Source organism: Protopterus annectens, chromosome 13.part0, assembly GCF_019279795.1.
Source record: "Protopterus annectens isolate FY-2018-M chromosome 13.part0, PAN1.0, whole genome shotgun sequence".
In the NCBI taxonomy this organism is placed as follows: Eukaryota; Metazoa; Chordata; order Ceratodontiformes; family Protopteridae; genus Protopterus; species Protopterus annectens.
The window spans coordinates 1036947520-1036971084 of NC_056747.1; positions in this window are offsets into that span (position 1 = coordinate 1036947520).

Below are 23565 nucleotides of genomic sequence, written 5' to 3' on the forward strand. Positions count from 1 at the left end.
CTTGCCAATCACATGTAGTATGACATGTCTTCTGCTGATGTGTTGAATGACATGCATACATGTGTAAAACAATGGTGTCCTTTCCAATCTACAGTACGGTAATGTCCCAATGCAGGGACGTGTCATAGTAACATGGGCCTACAGCTGATGCAATCCTGTCTGTCCACCTTACAAATACACAGTGACATACTGCACATTGAGCTGATGTGCATAGCCACTGCAGGGCATCATGTGGCTTCACAATTCCTATACAGTGTGAGTTACTGACACAATCCATAGCCATGACTATGTTCACATACAATACATATCTAATGTGTAATGTGACCCACATCACTGACATGTATACACACTAAACCCTAATGTGGAATGTGTGACACAGGTCACAGAAGGGTATACGGATGACACCCCTGCACATCTGCAACCATATTACTGATGTCTGGCAACTATGCTCACACATGGCTAACCTAGCAGTACTCTATGTCCCATATGTCATCTGTGTATCTCACACACATGAGGAGCAGGCATGACAGTAATGTCTGACACCAGCAAGGTGGATGTACTGTATCTGTGGCCTGATGTGATTGTATGTGTATGTTGTGCCACACATGTATGTATTTGGATACTGTATAGGTAAATGCTGTCATGTCATGACACACTCAAGATGTTCAAGACATGTTATGTGGTGGGTTCATGTTATGCCTGCACAAGCTGTGCACAAGCCTGTATGGTGTTTAGTGTTTCATATCTGCAATATTACCATTACACAAAGGCCATAGTTGCATTGTGTCGAGCCAGTGTATAACAGGGTGTACAGACATGCACATCACTTCTACTGTGTGTGTTGCTTCATGTCTCTGGCCATCCTCCATGGACATGTGTACACATGTTCTGTCCAATGGTTGTGATGGCCATCTATTTTACATGTCAGTGTTATCCCATATGACATACACCCATAGATGTCATATGCTCCACTGAAGACAGGGTTATGCAGACAAAGGGTGGTATGTATGGAATATGAGGCATCATATTTTGAAGGATAGTTGAGCAGTTTTGCAGTCAGCCCACTACATGTCATGGACATGTCAGATAGCACATGGCATTGTGTGACATTCATAGCAAGGGTGTAATCCACAAGGGTGTATCCTGTGGGCCGATCATACTCCAGCTCTAACACATTTAGAGCGTGTGCACACATATGCTCTCGGTACAGTGCTGTTTGTATTCCTAACATGTGTAATGCTGATATGTAGTATCTATCCCTACAGTGAAACACATCTCCACCATTGTATTCACAGTTGTCCACACATCTGGCAATGACAGCTTGTAAGGTTTAGTGTGGGTGTTTCATATAGTCTTCAAGTGTTTCACATGGGTAACCACTGTGATGCATTGCAGGTCTGACCAGTGTCTATTAACAGGGCCATTATACATTATGTGTGCGTGTGTTATGGCAGATAGCATGCAATTAATATGATATGTGCATTATCAAGCCTGGTTAATAATAACAATTTCCCTGACACAAGCTGCTGTCACTGCAAAATGCCAGAGGTACATAAAAAGGAGTGTCACAGCAGTAAGATCATTATCCACACCTGTGTGATAGCTACAGGGTGCAATGTCCATGTTAGTACATAAGCCAGTACAATACACTATACTATGGAGTATGCACATCTATGCATACATAGAGTAGCAGACTATAGTATGTGGCATGTGTGCATACATGCCTTGCATATGATGTTACATTACATATTGTACAGTAACACATGTAACTATGTGAAATATAGTTGTGTTATATGTACAGTACTGCCTTACCAGGCAACTCCAGGCTTGGTGGGTGACAGACACCCACCTTCACAATACCAGCTAAAGGTTGTGGATGGAGGTCTGCAGGTGTCCCCAGGTTAGCCAGTAGCTCTGCAGTACATGTGAGTGGGGGCTGGGTGAGTGGCCCCCCACCTGTTGCACCTTGTTCCCTGGTGATTGCATTAGCACGCTGTTTCGCCCATCTTATAAAGTCAGTGCAGTGTCGGCACACTTTGTTGATAGGTGTGATTGTGACAACCAACATCCTTTACCCTCCTGTGGAGTTCCTCCCACAGGGCATCCTGCTGTTGTACATCCTGTGTCACATGGCTGAAGAGTGTTGTATGGTTGTCGAGGAGGTATGGGATGAGGACCTCATCCTCCAAGCAGGTGTACACTGACAGCCTGCTACATGGCATACCTGGAAGACATAATGATGGAGACAGGTCACAGTAACTCACAGAGAATTACAGAAGTACAGCTGAACATATATGTGTATCACATTTATTAAGATAAGTCTTTGCAGATCTACATGAGACTAACACCACTGACATGTTTAAGTCACACACATTTGACGCTTACTGGTGATGTGATGTTATCGCCATATATGTGTGTGTCATGTGATGACATTGCTCATAATCCATGTGGATGTTGTCTTGACATGGGCTCAGCATAATGCATCTGAAGTTATGCAAATGCAACTAGCGTGGGTGTGTACATATCCTTCAGGAATATGGACACACCTGTGGCCCGTGTGTTTCAATAAAGGATAATGGGAAAGAGGTGAGGTATGTGTTATAACATGGTCATGCAGGTGTGCTCTCCGGAGCGTTGAAACTTGTCTCAGCCACTGCACAGATATGTTCTCCATGTTAAGGATTGACATATGTGTGTCCATATAGTGTTTCTGACATGTATCATTGTGTAGCCAGACCAGCAATGTATTGTTTGGCTGTCCCTGTAACAGCAGTGAACCTTCACTTGAACTGTGAATGATGAAGGCACTATAGGGGAAGCATGAACCCTAGGCAGTATCCGGATTTCCAGGGATGACAGATGCAGGCCCTGTCTGGCAAAGCATCATGGTCTGACAACCATGTTATCCCAGGCAGACAGATACTGGATACCCTTTGAATTGCACCACTACATTAGACAATTGTGGAATACAATCTTTTTGTCCCTGTATTGCAGTATCATTCTGGCCAATGGCAGAATGCTACCCAGGCCTTGGGACATATCTGCATGGGCTACAAGACCTGACAGTTCCTACATGTGTTTCCATGCAGTCCAGGCTACTGCATCACAGGTCCTGCACAACAACATGGAATATGCCAGAGTCATATGTATAGTTCAAAAGGTGGTCTGAGTGTATGGGAATGTGGCTAATCATGGCAGACAGGCAGCTGACAGTATGTATGCCCTCGTATAGGTTGGTGTGTAACATAGTGCTAGAGCTTGCATTCACAAATCAGTACTATTGGGCATGTTTCTGGCCATGTGTTCTGAGGTGTGGCACAATAATGCAAACTATGTCATACAGTTTGTGTATTTCATTGTCTGTCTCTTCCAGCTTGGGAGGTCACTTGTTTGGGCAGATACTTAGAAGCATCTGTGAATGTGTGTGATTTCTGGTAGTGTGTGTGGGTGTCCTTACTGTGTTCTGGTAAGGGTATGTGTTAGTTGTGATGATGAGATACATGTGTTAACCTACACCTCATGACTGTCCAGTCCAGACATGGCTGTAGACTGGGCTGCCTTCCAGCTTACCCCTGTAGCTGCATCCCAAACAATGTACATGGCATACAGATTACATTCCCCCAGGATAGCCACATACACAAAGTTGACATTATTAAACACCAGTAGCTGACTAGTGGACATGCCTGTATGAGCATTCAGTACTACAAGTACCAAGTACCAAGTACTGTATTTAGTTTACTTATTGCTTATGAAGATGTTTAAGACAGTGATGTTCACATGTAAATATTTATGTTATGGACATGACAACACTGGCTATTATGGAAACATTGCAGCTACCTTTAGCAGCAATCCTCCTCTGAGGAGCACATCACATGCTGTTAGTTGATTACAGATGATGCAAGTGTCTACAGGTCTGTTTCCTTCTCTGGGTATATACTCACATATCCACCAGGACCATGAGCTCTGTTGGGCACAGACACCCACTCTCCAAACAGAGTCATGTATCAATAGACTCTGATGCCACCATCAATATGATCAGGATATAATCAAATAGTGTAAGCCATCACCTATGAAGCAGCTATTACACATGGGCAGCAGTCTCCTACATCTTACCCTCCTACTGCAGATGTTACACTGGAGTTAAAGATGATATGCAACCTGTTTCATTACTAGTGATGTGCACTACCTTACATACAGTATGTGCAAGCGGTTGTTAGGTTGGCAATGAGAGGTTAGGCTACACAAACCTGGTAGTTCAACCAGTGTGTCTCTACTCTCAATATCCACTCTATGTAGGTGTGCACATAGCCATTTGGCCCAGCCCTGTAACAAGGGTCACTACACATTTTCATAACATGTACACATGCACAGCTATTATTGCTTGCAAACGATACTAGAGAGGTCCAGTCCTGTAACAAGGGTCACTACACATTTGCATAACATGTACACATGCACAGCTGTTATTGCTTGCAAACGATACTAGAGAGGACCAGCCCTGTAACAAGGGTCACTACACATTTGCATAACATGTACACATGAACAGCTGTTATTGCTTGTAAACGAAACTAGAGAGGTGGATATTACATGTGTTATGTGCATGAATAGTTACCTAGCTCTTCCAATTATCTTTGCTATCATGCTGCTAAACTGTCAGATGAATACAAATGATATGTATCCTGTTATTGAGTATTGTAATTGCCAATAGACATAACTACTGTTTGTCTAACATAACAGAACTGCTATGTAGAATGGAATACAGATCTGCCTAAAATACTGTACATTACGCAGTTATTGGCACAATATCCCGCAATGCAAACCATATTTGCACCGTAAGCCCACCTTTGACATGCTCATCTTACTTATACATCCATACATATGTCGACTGTTACAATATATTGACATATACTATCCTCTGTTATAGCACATACTTGTTGGACCAATCCTGACACTGACAGTGGCTGGAAGCTTATTGGTGAGTTCCAAGTCCATATCATCCCTTGTGGTGTATGAGGTGTTTGCCTTGTGACCTACAGCAGTACACACATAGAATACTACAAGCATTACTACTGCTCAACAATACATCGCTATATAAGATAGCTATTTCCACTATATGCATTGATTACACTGTAATTCCTACAGAACAGGTACTACATACACAGACATACTACATGTTATACATACCTTCTTAGTAATTGGAGGTGTTATTGACTAGTATAATACTTGTTTTCGGTTTGTCTTTCAGTGTTTTGTACTGTCCTACAGGTAGATACAGATGGTTTGAATGTGTGACAAGACAACCTTTTTTAATTACAGATCAGTAACATGTGCTATCCCGATAACCAATTGGTGTTCCTAAGTAGCTAATTACATGCACATCAGCTGCGCTGCTACTGCGTTAGGCAATACCATGGCAACAGTAGAGTATAATTGAGTACTCCACTTGGGCATTGTCTCTTTGCCTTCCTAGTGAGGAAAAAAGCCTGGAAGTGTTGTTTGGAATCTATTGCAACAGCTGTATGGAGACGAACAGTAATATATTGTGTGTAATGCCTAGAGGATTTGGTCTAAATGTGAGTACTGCTGCTATATTTCTGAACATTGCTACTTGTGCAAGGTTTATCTGTACCTAATACTTCTGTATGTTTCAGACTGGCCAGGTTGTTTGACCAGCTCAAGGCTGCATAGCTATGCATATAATGTTAAGGGGTTTACAGTGTGCTTACCAAACATATTTAGTTTGGTGTTACTGTGTGTCATACTGTACTGATAATCAGTACCTGGTAACACTTCCTGGTGTATGAACCTTTCAACCCCCTGAAACGGGATTCGTTTATACAAACCCTGTAACATCAACAGCTGTTCAATTGTATAACAGCAACTATTTCACATAGGGCCATGTTAGTGTGTCTGTGTCCAGGTATGTTAAGGATTCAGCAGATGTTGTGCAGTAGTTGAATAATTGGTTATGGTATGACAGTATATATTGATGTAGTTATTTTGGTTGAGGGATAGATGTTGGTGGGTGTACATAGCGCATGCAGGTGTGTAGGAACCCCTTATATACAGCGTCTATATGTGTGTGGGTGTTCTTTCCCTATGTGAACACCTATCCCTTAGTGGACTAATACTATGGTAATTGTAGGCTGATTCATTAAGGCACTGTTAAATGCTTCCTGTATAGCATGCAGGTACTGTTAGTCCTTGAATCCTTTAGGCAATGCATCGGAAGGTAATAAAGTTTTGCAAAATGAAAGCTGTCTGTGTATTTCTGTCATGGATATTTGCAGTCATTGCAGTTTTGGTGACTGTGTCCATAGAACATATTTGTAATAGTGTATCGGCATATACTCTTTATATGTTATGTTCATATTGTTTGGGGGGGTGGAATGTGTAATTGCTATGGTCCATGTTATACTCAGATATGAACACTTTGAATGCTGTCTACATGCATGTATGTATGTGTACATATATATATATATATATATATATATATATATATATATATATATATATATATATATGCGTGTGTGTATGTATATAGGTATATATATATTATTGCATACGTTTATCTGTACCTCCATACATGTGTAGATGCTTTTAACCTATCTATATATCTACATATATATGTAGATCTCTATGTATCGACATGTCTCTATGTATCTCTCCCTCTCAAAATAACTAATCAGCCATTGCAGGTCTTGAACCCGGGACCATGAACACCACAGTCACTGACTTTACCACTAAGTCATCTGAGATATGTGCAAATGTTATGGTGTTTAAAATATACATTTTACTACAGCCATTCCTCACTACTGAAAATAAATGTGACAGTCAGTTGGTGTACATATGTCTGATACATGTTAATGTTCATATGTTTGTGAAATTAGGTGCTGCTATGTGACATGACAGGGTGTATTATGAATGAGAAAGGTTCTTGTTTTGTGTCCTTTTTATATTGTCCCCATACTCCATGTATACCCCTCCAGTTCACTTATTGAACATCCGACCCAGGTTCTCCTTGATGCATGATTTCATTACCCATCATTCCTCCCCCCAATCTTCACATATACAACAACCATCCCTTCTATGGTGAATTAGGTTAATATTAATATTTATAATACCAGAGCTGCATGCGTTTTGTGTACACTTCAGTTCCTTTGAAGTGCTTCCTTCTGTTTCACGAAGTGTGTTCATAGATGTTTATATATATGGCTATAGATGTAACTGTATAATATATATATATATATATATATATATATATATATATATATATATATATATATATATATATATATATATATATATATACATACACACACACACACACACACACACACACACACATATATATATATATATATATATATATATATATGTGTGTGTATTTCGTATTAATTTGTAACAGTAATACATATGTAGACTGGAATGTGTTGGTTCACAAACTACAGTACGTTACAATGTACTGTACATATGTATACAAACTGACTGTCCCATTTGTGATCATTACAGTGCAATGCATATGGTATAATGTGTAGTCTCAAGACCGTAAACCATGTATACACCTCAGATGTCTTAGTGGTAAGTCCCTTAACTATAGTGTGCATGGTCCAAGCTTCAACACCTGCAATGGTTTAAAAATGCCTTTTTACTCCAGAATAAGGCTCATTTAAACAGTTGTAAGCATGTTTAAAAGTGTTTGTGTGACATTATAGCAGCAGTTAAACACAGTTAAACAAACTTTGTAACGTATAACTTGTGCACGCAAACACGGCCACATCCGCTAACTACTCAGGATATATACATGTCAGTGAAGTAACATCTCACTATGTGCTTACATAACATTACATTCTCTGTTGACTGTACTCTCCAGCACACATGGGTTTATATGGGTGTTTTGAATGTTTATTATACAGATGATTACTACCTATATATGCAAGCTCTGGTTAAGGTATACTTTTGAACATGATAAACATCCCTGCCTTTACTGGGATTGGAACCTCGAATGCAAAGATACTATGCAGATGCTGTAACCATTACACTGTTGACATTAACGTTGCTTCCGCCTGTTTCCTATTTGGATGATTTCTATGTGTAAGCTAGGCTAAGCAAAGAGCGGAGGCCCCCAAACCCATTGAGCTTCACTTACTCATGAAATAACAACATATAACAAATGTACTGTGAGACAATACATTACATTCCTAACTACCTTAGGCATAGCCCCTCACTGGCAGACATCAAGGGAAACCTTGTGTGAATGAGTAAACAGAATCTGCACCTCTGGGATCATGTGTCCCAGAACTATACAGCCAGGGGATGGGGGAGCCTGTCCAGTTTGATAGCTGCGAGACCTATTGGGGAAATTAAATGGTGTTAAATTGTCATATTAACATGCCCTCTTTAGATCACTAAGTGCCCCTATCACCCTCCACAACCCCAGTCTTCAACAGCTTCCAGCAACTCTGCCTGGAATTGTTTCATTGGCTATGCTTGACAGAGGCTCAGTTACTTCATCAATGGTGCAGAGAAAGCCAACACACTGTAGCTATGCTTCTAATTGCCCTTGGGCACATAGGTAGTAGGCTATCTGTGAACCTCTAAAGTGCAGGCCATCACAGCCATAATATGTGAATAAACAGACTTTCAGATCACAATATACAGTGAGGAATCACCATGTAGTCAGGAAACAGTTAAGTACAGCAAGAACATACAGAACACTGATAGAAGACTTGTATAAGTTTAAGGCTTTCTATTGCTTACCAGTAGGTTACCTACAGGAGAGATGAAAAACAAGCACAGATGGAAAACATGCATGCAACAATACCATACCGGCCTATGTGTCTGCCTTAGGCTTTGGAATACTGGCCAAGGCTATTGGCGCCCCCATGGTGCCTTATTCAGGAGAGTCTCAAAGGTGAATACCAGCTCTGTAAGCAGCACAATACCAGAATCAATGAGGGTTATGCTACTCAATACCAGGGGTTGTGATCTCAGCATGCATGCACTCACAGCACTCCTCAGGATGGACAACGTCAACATTTCTGCAGTAACTGAGATCTGTCTTAAGGCTCCTGAGAGCACACCAGCACTACCAGACTACAATTCATACCACACATTTCAGCCACAGAACATGGACTGACCCAGACATGGAGGGGGCATATCCATATTCATCAGGGATACCTACACCTCCAGGTTAGTGGGGCAGCATGATACCTCTGAGATCATCCATTTGCAGCTAACTTCAGCCACAACTGCAATGTAAACTGTGGCCTGCTACAGAACACCCTCCATGACCCAGGACCAACACTACACCTAACCAGAGACAGTGGAGAACATGACAGTCCTAACACATACCCTGGCATTGGTCGATGTCCACTACCATACCATTAACTGGGAAACTTACTCAGGTACTCACTTCCAGGCCCAGCGCTTCCTGGGATTTATCACCTCATATGCCCTGTATCAGGTGGTAACCTCCCTAATGAGGGGTGGAAACATACTAGAAGTGGTCATCACCAACATGGGCAACGGGTGCACCACAGTGGAGGTTAACTGGTCACTGGTTAGATCTGACCATGAACTATTCACTGTTTCCATGCCCAAGCATCTCCCCCCGCCCATGGATACCACAGTGTATACCTTTTCTACAGCTAAATTTACACTACTAGTGATGGAGGGGGGGTTTGCAGCCCCCACGCTAAGGGGTAACACTGCTCAAGATACAAACAGATTTACAAATGCAGTCTATAAGCACCTATATGGATGTATAGATCATGCCATCACTGGAAAACCAAGACTCACTCCTCCTAGACAAGGACACCAGTCTGGTGGACCTCTGCCATAAACAGGCTATACTACAGAAGTAGGACAGTGTTCCAGACAAACAGCAAACCCCACGAAGGGCAGACATCCATGACCACTATTAGTATGATACGTAGGTCCCTCATGACATCATCCAAGGCTAACATCAGCAGGAAAATACGCAAGGATTCAAAAGATAACCACAAAGCCTTCTTTGGCTATGTCAGGGATCTAAGTGGTGACAAACAGATTTGCACTGTGCCGGTGAAATATAGCACAGAATATACTGACCCTACTGATATCACCAACATCCTTGCAGATGCATTCAGTGTATACTTCAACCCTAAAGAGACTACAACACTACCTGAAAGGTACAGTATCCCACACATCAGAGATACACAGTTGGAAATGGCCCTCGCTAACAGTAGAACACTGTGTCAGTGAAGGCAGATGTTGTCCCAGACTGCATCTTGCAAACTGTACAAGACAACCTGAACCCCCACCTAATTAAGCTTTCCAACCTCAGCCTCTCCACAGGATAAATGCCGATACAATGGCATGTAGCAACAGTTATTCCACTGCATCAAGGTGGAATCACAACTGACCATGGTAACTACCACCCCATAAGCCTGACTTGCCTGGTCTGCAATGGTATGGATCGCATCCTCATGGCACTCATTAACAAAGATATTGGTAACCACCGAACACGTGACCCAACCCAGGTCAGCTTGGCTGAGTGCAGTTCATGCCTACTGAACCTGTTTGACATCTTACATACAGTCACCAAGACATTAGATGATGGGAGAGGTGGTTCACACATACTACCTGGACCTTGCCAAGGTTTTTACACCATGCCCCACTCATGTATTATTGATAAACACACCAGCCTGTACATATACCCATACATCACAGGTTGGGTTGCCAATGGGCTTACACACAGAACCCACATGGTACGACTAGCGGTCTCCAGGTCCAACTCTTGACCAGTCATGACTGGTGTCCCACAGGAATCAATCCTGGGAGCCCTACTGTTTGGCATATACTTCTCAGGGGTACAGGCAAACACAGGTGAACTACGGCAGACCATGTTTGGCAATGACTGCAAACTGGGAGCCATGATTGATAGTCTCAAGGGGACTAACAGAGACCGTCACAGGGTGTCAACATCATGGCCTCTAGCCAAGTGCCACTAACTACATGGTCATTCTATTGTGGAATATTAAGCACCCACATATTAACACAAAAGTGGCAGCCACTTTAATATGGATGAGATAATGGGGTATCTAGGGACTAAGGTAGATAGTGATCTCCCCTTTGACAATCATATCTCCAAAGTAGTTAGGACATCCTTCTATGTAGGCCATCTGATTACTAAAGGGTTCCCATCTAGACATACTGGGGTTATAGTGCCCCTTTACTCATCACTCATCAGTCCCATCACAGGGTATAATGTATCTCAGAAGACACTTCCAACAGCTGGGAGGTCCATGAATGTACCTCACCAAGGGAAATACTGGCCTCCAACATATGGCCTATGCAGCCAGACTGAATAAACTTCTGCTTTACTCAGTGGCATCTCGTTTACCCAGAGATGAACTCTGCTGGCCAACACAGCCATGTCGAACTCAGGCTTAATGGATATGCACCACCTATGGGAATCCATGTCACAGTGAGCCACACACTGTAGTGAGCTGAACCTTGCCACAACAATAACTGGAATATGCTGGAGGGATGGATTCCTGTCACAGACACTCCTCATACTTTGGAACAACGTCCCTAACTACATTATACAGAGCCCCTCACTAACACTCTGCAAGAGAAACCTTGAAGAGTGGATGGGGAACAGTAGATACACCCCAGGGATCCCACTATTGTCTCTGCTCCACAGAGGGACAGTTAATGAATCAATGGGGTGGCAAAAGCTGACACATTTTGGCTGGGCTTATGAATGGCCTCTGGAAGTTGGCCAAGTACCTACCTATGAATCTATACATACAGTATCAGCACATGCTGATAGCTTAATTTACTGTTCAGGTGTTGACTTACCTTGTGCCAGTGGCAGTTGTGTGTGCAATAGTTGAGGGCTGCCTATGTTGGATGCACACAGTAGACTGCCTATACATGACAATTTACCAGTAGTCTTGTATGTGTGCCATCCATTTTTACTGTGTGTTTAGGTGGAGAAAGGTGTCAGTCCATAGGTGCCTACACTGTCAGTGTGTGTGCTATATGTTCCCTCTTTGCCAAGGCATGGGCATACTGGGCATGCCTCCGTCTGCCTACTGGGGCTGGCTCAGGGTGTTCATGGTCTGAGTACCTCTGTGCCTGTGGGGCCCTTGGCAATGGTGGTAGGCTGTGAGGGCCTTCACCATTCTGTCCCTGCTGCAGCTGTTTCCGCATGACCATATTGTGTAGCATGGCACACACTATGAAGATGTGGGCACACATTCCTGGAGAGTACTGCAAGGCTCCACCAGATATGTCCAAGCAATGGAACTGTGATTTCAGCATCCCAAACACACGTTTTATGATGATTCTGGTTTGTGCATGTGCCTCATTATGGCATTCCTGCATGGGTGTCTGTGCATTTCTGATGGGAGTCATCATTCACAGTTCCAGTGCATAGCCAGCATCCCCCACCAGGTGGCCATTTGGGATGTCCCCCCTGGCAAATAACTGATACAGCTGTGACGCATGCCAGATGTGGGAGTCGTGAAATCTTCCAGGGCTGCCAGCACACACATCCATGATAATTTCCTGGGCATTGCACACGACCTGGCAGTTGATGGAGGGGTATCCCTTGCAGTTTATGTAGCACTTACCCTGCTCAATGGGTGGTGACTTGATGTGTATGTACGTGCAGTCTATTGCACCCAGTACCTCCGGGTATTATGCCACACGGTGGAAGAGACGCATATTGCTGGCCAACTCCTCCTGCATTCGGGGGAAGTATATGTGCTCATTGGCATGTGGTAACATGGCATCCAGGAACTGGTGTAGTACCCTGGATGCTGATGCCTGTGAGATCCCCATGATATCCCAGGTTGGTCTTTGAAAGGCACCTGTAGCTAGTATTCTCAGGCTTACTCATACCTTTGTATCCACTGGGATGGGTTCCCCTCTGTTTGTTCTGGCTCTGAGGCATGGCTGGCACAGCTCCCCAAGTTGCTGTAGGATGTCCCTGTCCACCCTGTAATGCTCTACTATATCCAGATCATGTAGCCCCTGGTAGGTTACCCCAGGTCTGAACACTCTCCTCCTCCTCTGGTGCCTGAGGTGGTTGTGTGCATCATCATCCACACCACCTTCAGTCTCCAACACATGCTGGTGGATCAAAGCTATGGCAGCCCCTAACATGTACATACTAAAAGTTCCCCGTCTGTATACACCACTGGTGCAGAGTGTATGGGAATGCACAAATGTGTGTGAGGTGTTTTCACACTTTATACCATTGTGCTATGGATGCTGCTGATGTCAGTGGGTGTGTATGAGCTATTCCAGCTGCAGCGTGTCTTAATTATGGGTTTTACAATGAGTACTGCAAGTGTGGGGCCTTTACTGTGGAGATATGCTTGCCTGCCTTGTTTAATCTGTTGCCCTTTAATTCACTTTTAAACTTGGATCCCCTCCCATTATCAGGCATGCATCTACCTACCATCTTTCTTGTTTTGTACTTTCCCTACCCAGTCATGGCAAAATGTGTCTTGTAGCTGATATACTGCAAATCGGCTTTGTTCTGCTTTGACATTTTACTATTTTCTTTGCAGTACAGCCCCTCTCCTTTCCTGTTCTGCAGGTAGCTGCTTGCAGTCTTGTTAGCTGTTGTCAATGGCCCACTGTAGGCTCCTAGGTGTTAATTAGTCATTTGTACTCCAATTTCCCTACTGCAGCATTTCCTTATTTCTTTCCTATATCCTTCCTGTTTTAGCTGCAATGCACGCCACTCAAACCCGTTTACTGGGTTTACGCACGTTTTCATCTCTGTTCACATGCATACTGGGTTACCTTGTGTACTCTCAGCTAAGCAAAGCTATGGCCAGTTCAACACATCCCTATTCTGCAGCTTTGCCTAGCTAGGGGCAAACCGGTTTAGCAATGCCCCAATGTGCTTACAGCAATGGCGACACAACCCTCTCTTGATGTCATCTTTATCTCAAGGGCATACCTCGGTGTTATAACGCTACACTGTGAGGTGCATCCTTACACCAGCGGGGAATCTCTGATTCACTATTACTCCTCTCATTTGCATGGCATTGCCTACTAATTCCTAGCTACCATGCATAACACTGTCACAGCCCCTTAGCAATCCTTTTGCCATGGTATGGTGTAGCATGCCTGCCATTGACTATTATGGGGAAATCGTGATATGTGTTACATTGCAGTTTTATTCTATATTTTTATATTTTCCTTGTGATCTCCTTTGTGTGCCACTGCCCTGCGTTTTCACATCCCGATAGTGCGACTATATATATTAAATGTTAATTTTATATTTTGTACATTTTTTTTATGCCAATGGCTATATATTTAGCCATTGGCATACATTAACAATATAATACATGTGTTTGGTCGGCTGTCATGGCTCCGATTTTATGTTTGCAAAAATGTAAACTGTTTTCTACAGTTTACATTTCTGTATGCTTACACTACACATGCACCATTTCCTGGATCACTACATACCTTCATTTGCATGCTACACTGCTGCACATGGGGTAATTAGCATACAGGGCCCAGGAGCTGTGCGGGCGTAGCGTATGCAAGTAGTGCACGTGGGAGCAGCGTGTACCTGGATCGTTCAGCGGCCATATTTGGTGCTAGAATGCCGACTCTACTCCTGCACCTGGCATAAGCTTCATGAATCCCGGGGATAGATGGGGTGGGACACCACATAGACATACACAGGATTAGCTAAAACATAAATGGATAAATTGTTAAGCCACTGCAGATCAGTCATGACAGAGAAAAAAAATAAAGCACTTGTGGCTTAGAATTAATAGAAACTCATCAAATGTATTTTAGGAAGATTATCAGTGCTCTATAACAGGACCACGTTAAATTGTTACAACTAAAATAATTGTTGATGCATTATGTTGAATTATTTTGGACAATATACCCTTTGTACTGATTTGCTATAGTGCTGCACATTTTTCCTGTTATCTGACTACCATCACTGAACTTTTTCTATCGTAACTACCTCTTCCCAGACCCCACCACCACCAGGCCACCTCCTTCAACACACATGCACACACACACACACACACACACACACACACACACACACATATATGCCACATGCAAACTAACACTTTTTCCATTATTTAAGCTATTTGGTCTATGTGGCTTGCATTGTCACAGTTTTATTAGCCCATAATAAAAAAAAATTAGTTTCTTTTTCCAGAAGGTTGTTATGTGGCTCATTGAGAATTAAAAATGATTGAAGTAATTATTCAGCTGGATCTCTGAGACTTAGCTGTAAGGAGTACCCCGAGTATAGACACTAATCAAGCTGAGTACCAATAAACAAAGGACCATGAGCAAGTGAGTTCAAATAAATGAAAGTGACATAAACTGGTAGTAGAAACTTTAATAAAACACTACAAACTGGTTAAGCACTATGCTTGTTGAAGACAAATGCTCTTAACCAGTTTTTAGTGTTTTATTAAAGTTTCTACTACCAGTTTATTACATTTTATTTATCTGAACTCAGTTGCTCATTTGGTCCTTTGTTTAGAGACATTCAGTTTAGTTATTTGTTTGCATTTTATGCCAGGATTTCCACCTTGATATCTCGATGCTACTCTTGTTTTTTGAGTTTAGACACTGGGAAAGAGCTCCATAGCATAGACATCCAAGACTCTATAAACTTAATATACCTTATAAGAATGTCAGATTTTCCAAGAATGTGATTTCAAATCTAATATTCAGAAAATATATCTGTCCACGGTTTTCTTTAGCAACCATATGGTTAACTCATTACAGCCAAGTGATGCCTCCAGGTGTTTCCGCAGTTATATCCTACTGATGTCTCTAGAAGTCAAATATTGCTTGTTCATATTTGCATTATAATTACAAAACCATGTTACATACATTCAAGATTTCATCTTAAAGCTCACAAAATGGCAAACCCCACTGTATTGATATTTGATCTCTGTCATATGTAGGTAAAGAGATATTAATGGGTGTTCATATAATATTTATTTATACTGTCATAAATGTATGTTTCTAAATATCAGGACAACCACATAGCGGAGACAAAACTTCTGAGTCTCATATGAAAGCTCTCAGCTGGAGGAATAAAATGCTGCTGATAGTATGTCTGAAACTTTAGTGGTTGTTGAGATATTTCTAAGTTGTTTATAAAATAATACGAATGTAATAGCTACAGTGTTTGCTGTGATTTATAAAATCCAGTTTAAGGCCTAGAACCGAAAGAATACTGTCATGATAAAAATAGCTTCTGCTGAAGAGTTTTCCACTTACACTTCTTTAGTAACCCCTATGGTTTCAGAAATGTGTACATTTCTTTGAAATGTGAGGACATTACTTAATTCCATCAAAAAGCTTAGGCACCACCTGTGACGTCCCTCCTCTGGGCCAGTAATCAAGGAATCTCAATCCTCAAAACGGACACTGCTGAGGGATGTTCACTTGGAACAGAAATAGATAAATGCAGTATTTTTAGACACAGCTGTCTGTACCAAGCATAATTTCCCTTAAGAGCACACAGGGAATACACTCATTCCAGGGGGTTGGGTTTTTCTCTCTCTCTCTCTCTCTCTCTCTCTCTCTCTCTCTCTCTCTCTCTCTCTCTCTCTCTCTCTCTCTCTCTATCTCTCTCTCTCCAGGCCCCCAATAAGACTCCCCACTAACTCAGCTGTGGAGTTTAGTCCTCAGCCAAGTGTTCCAAGCCAAGTCCTCCACCACCCTCTCTGTGAAACCAGTGCTCTGTGTCCCTGCTCCACGTAGCACTGGGCGTGTGGTGTACGCCTGTAATCCTAGCAGACTGGGAGGCGGAGGTTGATGGATCGAATCATACCAGTGCATGACAGACCCTATCTTCCTGTATAGGGGAATAACTAACCCCGCAGGACACAATTAAATGTAAGGCGAAACAAGCCTGATAAATGTAAGGTGAAATAAGCCTGATTTGTAGCTGACATATACACACTGTTTGAGGTTTGACTTTCACATACACATACACATACACACACACACGCACACACACACATACACCTGGGAAAGGCTGGCGCAGATTTATCAATTATGCCCAGACTATAAGGTAGCTCCTCCACCACCAGAACACTCCAAACTCAAGTTTCTCTAAGGCTCTTACAAGGGTACCCAATTATACTGAGTAAAATTAATACTAATAAAATGGTAATGTCTGACAAAAATGCAGCAAGGCTTTCAGGAGCAGCCACAGTGTCACCAAATAAATATAAGTAGTCTCAAAGGTTAAAATATTCTCTAAAAGACCAGCCACAATGAAAGGTTTAAATATATTTAATAATAAAGAATAAAATAACATGAAAATACTAAATATCTATTTACAAGAAACACCAGAGTTTTAATCACAGAAAATATTAAAAATAACATAGATTGATAGATAGATTCACATAGTTACAGAAAAACAGTACTTAACTAATTTCACTATATTTGCTTGACTGATCTAAATAATTACTATTCCCTGGTTACTTACTAAAGCAAGGCAAAATTAAGTGGGTGAGTGGTCTTCCTTCTTTGTTGGGTTTTCAAAACAGACTGCCCTGAGATTTCTATGTCATCTAGTATTAAATCTTCCTTTCAGTGCTGGATTACAGAATGACATCATATACATCTGGTCATATGACTCTAGTTCACACACAGCACCTATGTGTCATAATACACACACATAGAGCTTTGCTAAGATGTGTTATAGCATATGGGAGCTATAAAACAATTTCAAAACTTTCACCCTTCCAGGATAGCAATTATTTCCCCCATAAGGACAATATAGTAGGATTCCTTGTCCTGGTTTTCACAGATATTTCATCTATCTGCAATCAAAACTGTAAGATACAATCTTTATGACCTAAACCATGTAATTTAATTTCAGACTATTTTTCAAAGTTAGCTGGACTGAGATTAACCTCTTCTCTTCCAGCATCCTCTGTTATAATATATTCAGTTATAATACAGTCTGATGTACAGGTGTATTTATTTTCTGTCCAGCAACCTACTGTTGGTACATTTTTAAAACAAGCAGCTTTACAAATGCATTTTCAAAAGAAGCACCTGTACAATCAGTTTGATATACAAATGACATAAACTTTTTTACAAAACTCCAGCTAGCTATGCTGGCCTAAGTTACACATCCACTGCCCTACTTCTCCTGGCATAGCTGACAATACCTAACATCATCCCACCACCCATTAGAAATTACAGTAAAAATTTGAAGAGCACCATTGGAGGGAATGAGTTAATATACTTTTCAAACTAAAGCTATTTGTTTCTTTTTTACACATTTTAAGGATGAATTAACCTCCATTTTTGATTTCCACGGGTGCCCAAGTAACAGTGTGGTTCATTCAGCTACAGATACTGTAGTATTTTGTCCTTTGAGTTAAAAGGATTCTGTGATAGTATTTTACTATCTTACTTTTATTGAGCTACTTTCAATCTCTTTTTTTCAGTCTCTTTTTCTCCACTGAGTGCTCTCTATTTTGTTCCTTGCCTCTGCTATCCTGATCCATAGCCATCAGCAACAATATGTATTGTACTCTTCTTGATGCAAAATAACTAGTTTAATATTTTTGATTCCCTCTTTTTTTTCTCTATCTCTGATCACTAAGCAGCCCAAAACTGTGCCTAAAATACTGCCCCCACCACAGTCTTCAATAACTCTGACACCTTACTTCTGGACTATGTTACATTAATGTTTTACTGTTAAAGACATATACATGATAACGATCACCATGTTCAAACACAAGAGTGCTTATTAGCGCATTTAGTACCAGAACACAATGCACCAAATGTCAGTGATCATATTCATAGTCAGATCTTCAAAACTGAAGAAGTATGTTCAAGCCAACTTAGTCTAAACAGGCACGCAGAGATGTAATGCATTTATTTGTTCATTTACTATTTTACAGTCTTAAAGTTTTTCTTATTTAATAAAAATAAATATTTAATCACCAGACTGACTGGAGCTTTGAAAATGGAGCAAAATATGTTCATTCATTTTCAGTTTTTATGGCTACTGTTAATCCAGAAATGCATCAGTCAGATTCCTGGATTTTGTAAACACAAACTCCCTGGACCAGATTGTCAGTATGCTGACCAGGGACTCAAAAATACTGAATCTGTTCCTCATTAATATGGGAGAGCACTGCACCCCCCTCTCCCCAGTGTAATGTCCTCTATGACAAGGTCAGACCACAAAACCGTCTCCTTTGAAGTAAAAACAAAACCCGGAACTCTAGATAACCCTGTAATGTTCTGGCACTACTCTAAGGCTAATGTCCTACCATTAAGTCATAACCTGGTAAAATTTCAACCACCATAAACCTTTAGAACAGTGATGCCTATGCAGAACTGTTCACAGAAATCCTATACAAGAATGTTAATACTTGCATAGAAGCAGATGTACTCATTAGGAATAAATACAGACCTAACTCAAAAAACAAAGCCATCCTGGTTGAGTCACATCAGTAAGCTACACAACAGAAGGAAGAAAATCATGGCAAACATTAGGAGGTGTAAGGAGGTATAACACTCAGCAGGATGAAAGCACTTTCAACAAACTAAACAAAAAATTGAGGACAAATAAAGTCTACAAAGCCAAATTTGAGGTACATTTGGCCTCCCAGGCCAAGGAAAACCACAAGGCACTCTTTAACTATGTCCACAACCTCAAAGGCAATACACAATTGCGTGCAGAGCTTATTGTTAATGAGCCACCTACACTGAGCCAGAAGATATAGTAAACTACTGACAGACAGATACAGCTCTAACCTTATCCCTCTCACATCCCCACAGGAAATGCCATCAAGTATAACTCAAAACACTATAACTAAAAAAAGTAAAAAAAACAGGTAAAAGGAAAACCACGTAGAGCCAAAGGTACAAGCAGCATACAAGTGTTTAATGTGATTAAGCGCTTTTCGTCCCACTCACTGGTAGGACTTCTTCAGATAGAATAACACTCAGGTTTAAATATATGATGTTAAGTACATGGTCACATGATTGCAACTTTCAATTAATCAATCGTGTCCATTACAAGAAAAATGTGTGATGTTAACTTAAATACATGGACAAAGGGAGGGATTTTGCTATCAGAAATGTCACTTACAAAACTAAATCTAAATTCAATTACCAGACTAAATCTGTTGTTTACATGGCACAATGCCAAAAATGTTACGCGTTCTACATTGGAAAAAACTACCATAGACTAAGAGAACACGTTTATGAGCATTTATATCACATGAGAAATCACAACACAGAAAATGATCTGGCTAGACACATTCTTGCAAACCCTGACCATAACTTCAAGTTTAGGGCCATTGATTCAGTGGTAAAAGATGGGCGGGGTGGCCCGGATTCATTATTGTTAGAGCACCTAGAATTGTGTTGGTAACTCCAGACAGGAGCTTGTTTTTGTCCAGGCCTTAATGAGGTGTACTCCTTATTATGTAGTCTTAAATTGAAAAGTTTGAAAAGATAGATTAGCATCCCTATATTTGTGGTCGAGTGTATTTATACATTTTTATTGACATACATATACTTACGTTGTTATATACATATATCCTTTTAGTTTGATTTTTTTACTTGGATTTTTTATGTGTACTTTACTGTCTAGTTCATTTGTTAGAAAAAGTGGGTTTGATGATGCAACATATATGTGAAAATGACAACTGTTTAATTATAATTATTTTTGTTTTTACTGTAAACTTAAATGTGTATTTATGAATGAGTTACTGTGCAAATGTTTTATAGGGTAGAATAAGATAAAGTGATATTATTCATATTACTAGTTTTATTTAAGTTAGCGTTACACATTTTTATTGTAATGGACACGATTAATTGAAAGTTGCAATCAGGTGACCATGTACTTAAGATCATATATTTAAACTTGAGTGTAACGCACTTATTTTATCTGAAGAAGTCCTACCAGTGAGTAGGACGAAAAGTGCTTAATCACATTAAATACTTGTATGCTGTTTGTACCTTTGGCTCTGCATGGTTTTCCTTTCATCAAGTATAACTCCCCCTACTGTCACTAGGAAACAGCTGCTCAATTATCTCTCTAAGGGCCAAGAACACTGCATCAATGGGCCCAGACAATATATACCATGATGCCTTCCAAATAGCATGAAACATGACATATCAGGGCCTCTGGAATTGCTATTTAACTGTAGCTTTCAAACAAATGGAAAACAGCAACAGTAATCCCTATGCACAAAGGTTGGACATCTACAGACCCTGGAAACTACAGGCCCATAAGTCTCGCTAATCGCACATGGAAAGAATTATCATGGAAATGATCAGTCATGACACAAAAAACCTCCAGACTCTGGACCCAACACAATTTGGTTTTGTCAATGGCACATCATGCCTATTCAACCTGGTGGACTTTTTTGACATTACCAAAGCAATGGATGAAGGCAAAATGCTTCACACTGCCTATCTTGACCTGGCCATGGCATTTGACACAATACCTTTCTTGGGAATTAATGGTAAACTCAAGAGCTTAGGTTTAAACCCTTATATCACCCAGCAGATAGCCAGCTATCTCACAGGCAGGGCCCAGAAAGTTAGAACTGGAGAGTCCACCTCTACAAAGATGCCAGTCACAAGTGGACTTCTACTCCTTTCTGACAATTACTTCTCTGTAGTCAAGTCAATTTCAAGGGAAATTTCAATTTGGCAGACCACATTTGCAAATTATTTCAAATTAGGAACATTTACAGAATCCCCCGCTGACACTAATGTTCTCCAGGAAAGCCTGACACAGACAAATAACTTGTGTCAGGACCATGGTCTAAAACTAAGTGGCAAGAAATGCATAATATTATCCTTTAGGAAGTAATCCTGGCAATTATCATATTGGCAACCCAGTAGTCAGGGACTTGGGGACAGACGCAGACAGTAATCTAGCATCTGACCATCACTTGGTCAAAATAATCTCATGTTGCGCAACTTATAAACAAACATATGACATCTAGGTCAAAGGAGGTTATTGTCCCACTATAGTCAGCAGTATCAGACCTGTCACTGAGTACAGTGCCCCCTTTGGTATGTACCTAATCAGGCATATCCAGCAATTGGAAAGTTTACAGAGGATCCTCACTAAAAGAATACATGGCATGAGTAACATTTCTTATGCAGACTGCCTAAAAGCCCTATCTCTGTATTCTGTCTCCTACAGGCTGGCATATAAGGCATTGTTGGACCCCGCTCTGATGGACCTCCTGCATATCTACAAAACAGACAACACCAGAATTACCCATTCTGAAGATTTAAACCTTGCTTGTGATATAAATAGGACCTGCTGAAGAGACAGGTATGCATCCATGAAGCTACCCCTTCTCTAGAACATGCTCCCTATCTGTTTGAAGCAGAATTCCTCCCTAACCCAATTCAAATGTAACTTGGACAATTGGATAGGCAACAGGAAATGCATCCCTGGTTTGGCACCTATGTCTCTAATAGGCACAGGCAGCCAATAAATGGTTCATCTCCCAAGCCCCTGCTTATAAGTGTTTCATCTTCCAAGTCCCTGCTTACATTTATTAAGGGTACCAAAACTTGTAAGAGATTTGGGATGCATGGCTAGACTTAAAAAGGCCTTAGTGGTCATTAGCCTAGTACACACCTAAGAACCTATGATGTAAATGGTGGTGATAGTGCACATTCTGCCTGCAAATCTCAATTCAGCAAGTGTTACTGCACTTATCTTACAGATCCCCACTGTTCCTACTTTTAGATAATCATGTATTGATCATCCAATAGGTCGACAGTGTCCCTGTGCACTGCTGGCCTGAGGAGCAGAGGCAGTGCCAGCACATTCTTCCAGCCTATTTGGCTGCTCCCCCTTTTCACTGATTTGAAATGTAGTGAAATAATTGCATAAAACATGAGAACAAGAATCATACAGCATGAGTATAAGTGTTTGGCCAAAAAGAGACTACATCAGTGTTTTGCATAGTATGAAACTACTGAATTTGGATTAGTTTTGTGAACCCCAGTCACTTGTAAGCCAGGTAGATATGGCTGATTATTCAAGGACTGCTGCTGCTGCTACTACGCTGATTGAAAGTACTCCAGCTGTTTCATATTACAGTAATCGGGATCCTGAATTTCATTGCCCTGCAGGGGACCAGGAATGAAAGGCAAATGCAGTGAGTCTATGTAACAGTAAAGATATTGGTCTAGTATACTGGCATCATGCCTGTCCCCTAACACAATACAGCTGTAGCCATTCTGGATAGAGTGTGAATGCTGATCCACACAGTCCAACACTCACTCAGCCACCAGTTGGGTGCATTCTAGCTTATCATAGTCCTGTAGTACAGCTTGTCCTTTCTGGACCTAGGTAGGACATACTTACTGTAAAAGGACTACCCTATCCATTAAGTTATAGCAATACTCACCTTTGGTACTGGAAGACCAGGAGGCTGTGGGTTCTACTCCTATTCCAGATGATTGGATTGCTGACACTTCAGTACATCATTTGGGGCATGCTATACTTCTGAGTGCATAATCCTTTCAATGAGACATTAAACTGAGGTT